Here is a 4,577-nt window from a genome sequence, read left to right on the forward strand (position 1 = left end):
ATTAAAATTAACCTTAATTAGGCAATTTGGAAAGTTGCTTAGATGATAGAGTTAGTACTTACCTTACCAGACAGCCCAGATTTGTCATAAGACTGTTTGAGAAACAGCCAGTTGTTCTGGCAAAAAGAACATGTGGCATCTGAGCAGCTATTCGGCAGGCTTTAGTACTGTGAAACCTTCTTTGTAAAATATTTGTTTACTCATTATTGATTTACTAAAGGCCAATAAACAGCCATATTGATTGTGTACATACAATGTGTCTTTGATTTAGGTGAAAAAAGATTTCAAAACATGATCATTTTTTCAATAATTTACTCTTTCCATTATTACCATATAATTAACATTATAAATCCACTCATGGAAGGAATTGCTGAGGACATCCATTATTATCACTCAATTTCCTAGCACAAAAAAAGTTCTTTAACAGGAGTGTCATATAATTATATCAGCATTAGATGGATATATTCCAATGCTAATTAGTTCATCTATAGCAAGCAATAAAGGTAAAGAGTGCTTACCATCTTCATAGTTTTTTAAATAGTCATCAGGTCCAGGTCCCCTGTTCTTTGCTGGGTTCTTGATGTTCTGGAACTGTAAGAAGTCTGTTCTCGGGCCGCCAAACCTCAGGTAAGCTGGAGCCAGACCTCGTGCTAGAGTCACAAGTCTTTTGGAACTGAGGAAACAGAATGGAATTTTTACTAAAAACATTTTTTTCTGTCCTAAATAGAATGTTTACAACAATACATATAACTGAAAAAGCCTACTTTTAATTTTGGGCTTCTTTATTCTTTTCACACAACTTAATTACTCTTCTGTCATCTATATTAGTCTATATATGTATATCAACAATATTAATATATCTCATGCATACTACCTCAGCGTCTTGTAAATCTATTTAAGACCCCATGACCTTCATGTAGTCTACTCATGACCTATTCATGACTCTTGCGCCTTGCATTCACTCTGCACAGTCAAATGGAATTGTACTGACAAAGACAGATAATTACCTTCTCAGGGCAAATTAAAGTGTTTCATTTTTTTCTTCACCTGGATCTTTCCTTTGCACTTGGCATTTAGGACCTATCCATGCCATGCCCTATCTTCTCTGTCAGAGTACCCCAGGGTTCATCCTTTAGACCTGTATGTTTCCTTATCTGTGCAACCACTCAGGAAATGATCCCCACTTTTGGCTTCCAAAAAAATGTTTAAACAAATGCAAAAAACAAATTATCTATTTATCCATTTCTGCCCCCCAATGTCATGGCAACAATTTCATATTCCCCGATAACTAGTTCTCCATGAATGTAAAAAAATTTACAAGGAAAAAACAGATGAATATTTTCCCTCTGTCACATTCTAAACCACTGCCAGACATATCTAACCATAAATGTTGTCTTCCCAGACATCTCTCTAGCCATAAGGACTGTCATTCTAAATACCAAACTAAATTCAGTCCTTTATGTTAACCTTAGCTTTACACTTTTATCAATTTCTTACACCCACAGCATCTCTAACTGCTGCTGCTACTACTACATCTCCAAAATAAGTTGTTTTGTATCTCAAAAGACTGCTAAATATTAGCCCAGTGTTGACATACTATTAGGATAGAGGGTGAATCTTTATATGAAATACAATCATATCAATATGGTACTGAATAGAGGTAAACTTTTAATGACACAGCATACATTTCTTTCAGCTACTTAGTCATTAGTTCTGCAGTTATCCTCGAAAGGTAACTATAGCTTATCATAACACATATAAATTTATCAGGTTCTCTTTACCCTTACATTGAGGTAATCTATGATAAAAATAGCTTAGTCTTGGATAAAAAAATCTTAGATCCTTAGATAAAAATTCTATACAAATACTCTCTAATTATTTCCCACATTTTAATTTGAAATGCACATAATGTGGTTGGTTAACTAAAATAGTAGAGACTGTTCACTAAGCAAGGTGATGATCCATGAGTTAATTTAAAGGCTGTTTTTACCTCAAATGTGCAATCATGCCCAAGTAAAAATCCTGTTTACTTTACACATGATTGTTTTTTCCATGTAAAGGCTGACCTGATAAGCAGGCAAAATGTTCCTCCTTATGAAACATTTGGTCAAAAAAGAGTAGTAGCAAAGAGGAATATAAAATTAGGCAACACAATGCTGATAATGGGGGAATCTTTTGGTGATAACAGAAAATCACTAAAAAGTAACTTCAGGCATTGAATCAGTGAGTAAACTGCCAGCCAGGAAAACTGTGTTAAAGTTTAGGAGTCCAAGCAGTTTACCTTGAGGTCTACGTAAGCCCTAGCAATAAACTTATCCTATTTGTTCCCTTTTGGTTTGTTAAATGTACAGTTCAAAGTTCCTTCTTTTATTTTTCCAATAAGTGCAAAACTACTTAATCCTGCCAGAAATTTTGTAAACTGATAACTTTATTTGCTCTCTGCCTCTGTTGCATGATTATAAGTTAGCATTGTTATAAGCTCTTCTTACAGACTATACAACACATTCCTCCTAACGTATGGACATGACAAGAGGTGAAGATGTTTTGCAGTCATAATACACTTTCTTACCTAGATACATCAGGTTTCAAACACAAAAAAGACAAAATTGCTCAGCTAATTCTTGGAAAAGTGAGTGGAAATGGACAGCTGCATTAAAAACAATATCTTGATGGAAAACTGAAGCCCTGACCAGATAGACTGTGCTCCCTGCTTTCAAGGTTTCATTTTCAGACCAGGAGGTATCTTTACAGAAGCAGAGAATACCCTTTAGCGGTAACCAAATATATTACATATAACTTGGCAAATTCAATCTTTTCTGTTATTTGAGAAAAAAGAAATTACATAGAAAGCTGGGCATGAAGTAACTATGTATATATTTGGTAAATGTGTGCCTACTGTAGTAAAACGATGAAGAAAGCATATTGTCACAAACTATACATATAGATTTTATAGCAATATGAAAGGTCAAAATACAATCAACACAAAGGAGGCAAAAGTTTAACTGTGTTGGTTATCTAGCTTACCTGAATTTTTTGAGTAACAAAATCTTCCCAGTAAGAATGACACATTTATAAAATAGGGATTCTGACATTCTCTAATGGGAATCATTAACTGCCATTGAAACACAGGAACCTGCAAGATACCCACAAGTGAATGTTTGAGGGAATGTCAGATTCCCCGTTTTATAAATAAAGGTTTTATGAATAAATGGCTCATGGTTTTCAAAAAATAGAAACTATTTTCTTCACAAAATTTAAAATCCCTACGATTACTAATCTATGGTGGGAAATCCAATAATGTGATGTATCTATTCTAAATACCATCTTTAAATGTCATGCTTTAATTTTTAATGCACCTTTAGTTTTGAATAAAGTAGTTTCTGGTTTGCTGACAGATAAAGTAAATAAAAGTTGTGTACCATACTAGGTAACTTTTTTAGTTTGCATTAGAAGTTCAAATGTTCTCCATTCTTTTCATGAGTTGAATAGTAATGATTTACGAAGGTCACATTTTTACAAATTCTGCACAAACCTTCTCTCAGTAATGTTTAGACCTTATGAAGTACTGTCTACCAATATAGAAAATGTATGACTATACTAACATTCTATTTGTACTCATCAATGTATCAAGAAAACTTTAATTACAAAAAACATTGGTTACATGGATGGTAGAAAACATTAGCTGTTTCAATATACATTCACGCTTTATATTTAGCAATGGATATATTTTACAATATAGCTTGTAAAAAAAGAATTACAAGTCATTTTTGGATTTATTCATTTTCTTTGATCATTGATTAATTATATTCTAACACAAAAGATAGCATTTCATCTTTAAAATCCCAATAAACAATAAAGAAAAGGTGATCATATTAAATATATTGCCTATCACATAGCCATGATAACCACTGAATATGTCCTACCCTGATAATGTAATTCAACAACCAAATAATTTTGCCAAATCAAAATGTAGCTATAGAGGTCAATTTACTAAAGGGGGAAATAAGTTTGCCTTTGCCTGCCCATTGTTCGTGTGTCAGCAGGTAAAATGCACTCACTCAGCCTTGTTTACAATATTTGTATAAAAAATATATCAGTGAAATTTATACTTGCTCAAGTCAAGCTCAAATGCCTAAAGTATTTTTTAAACACATGCAAACTTTTGTCCTATACAGTTTAGTGAATTAGGCTGATAGTGGATACACAGCCCACTTTAGTGGATAGTGGAACCCAACACCATATATTATCTATAAGCATCCTGCCAACGTAAGGTCCTGTAAAAGTTCTATGTTGTTTTTCTATTTACTTAATAAGCATCTTTTATCATGTCTTACTACACAAAGTAATTTGAATAAATACATTAATTGAATATTTTGTCATTCTTGATATATACTTTGTTATTCGAATGTTCGCAAAACAGCAGCAAATAGAACATATTCCTTAGGTCAACCTTCTTCAATAAGGGTTCCATGGTACGTAGGGGAGGAACTCTAGTATTTCTTTGGGGTTCCTCAAGAAAATGAAATGGGTTTCATGAACAATCAGCAATGTTTAACTCTCAACTTTGTAACTTCTCA

This window comes from Pyxicephalus adspersus, chromosome 10, assembly GCF_032062135.1.
Source record: "Pyxicephalus adspersus chromosome 10, UCB_Pads_2.0, whole genome shotgun sequence".
Classification (NCBI taxonomy): Eukaryota; Metazoa; Chordata; class Amphibia; order Anura; family Pyxicephalidae; genus Pyxicephalus; species Pyxicephalus adspersus.